Source organism: Lygodium microphyllum, unplaced genomic scaffold (genome assembly GCF_053477565.2).
Source record: "Lygodium microphyllum isolate KBCC unplaced genomic scaffold, Lygodium_microphyllum_v1.1.10 scaffold_55, whole genome shotgun sequence".
Lineage (NCBI taxonomy): Eukaryota > Viridiplantae > Streptophyta > Polypodiopsida > Schizaeales > Lygodiaceae > Lygodium > Lygodium microphyllum.
The window spans coordinates 755,476-756,558 of NW_028229538.1; positions in this window are offsets into that span (position 1 = coordinate 755,476).

Consider the following 1,083-nt stretch of genomic DNA (forward strand, 5'->3'; position numbering starts at 1 on the left):
TGGCTCAGAGAGCTTGGATAATGAGCTTGGCATTCCTTCAGTGAGGACTCCAGGTGTGCAGAGAGCACGTGTCAATGCAAAGACTCCATTGAGTGATCCAGTGGTACGCAGGTCTAGCAGGGTGAGATACCCTGTTAACAGATTTGGTTTTGAAGGTTATGCAGCTCACCATTATGCTTATATGGTGAAAGTGATTGAGGATGTTGAGCCCACATGTTTTGAGGAGGCTGTTGGTCATACTCATTGGGATGCAGCAATGGATGAGGATATGGCTGCATTAGAGGCCAATAAGACTTGGGATCTAGTATCATTGCCTAAGGGCAAGAAAGCTATTGGATGTAAGTGGGTTTATAAGATTAAGCACAATGCAAATGGTTTTATTAGTAGGTACAAAGCTAGGCTGGTTGCAAAAGGCTATGCCTAGACATATGGCATAGATTATGAAGAAACCTTCAGTCCAGTTGCTAGGATGGCAATTGTCAGATGTGTGATTGCTTTGGCAGCAGCCAAAGGTTGGAGGTTGCAGAAAATGGATGTGAAGAATGCCTTCTTGCATGGTGATTTGTAGGACGAAGTGTATATGGATTAGCCAGCAAGTTATGAATATTTAGAATATCCCACATATGTGTGCAAGTTTAAGAAGGCGCTCTATGGGCTCAAGCAAGCACCTAGAGCATGGTCTGACAAGATCAAAGAGTATCTTGTCAATATTGGCTTTTATATTTCTGATGCTGATCATTCACTTTATGTGAGAAAGGGAGATGCAGGTTTGGTTATCATAGTCATCTATGTGGATGACTTGATTATTACAGGTGATAGTGATAGTGGGATTGCTGAAGTCAAGGACTTTTTGAAGAAGAAGTTTGAGATGAAGGATTTAGGCGAGCTAAGGTACTTCCTTGGCATTGAGGTGATCAGATGTGATGATGGTATATGGCTGTCCCAAAGATAGTATGGCTTGGATATGTTGTCCAAGTATGGTATGACAGCATGCAAACCGCTTTCAGTCCCATTGGAGCAGAATGTAAAGTTGAGTGCTGATGTTGGGGATGAGATAGAAGACCCTACTATGTTTAGGAGGAT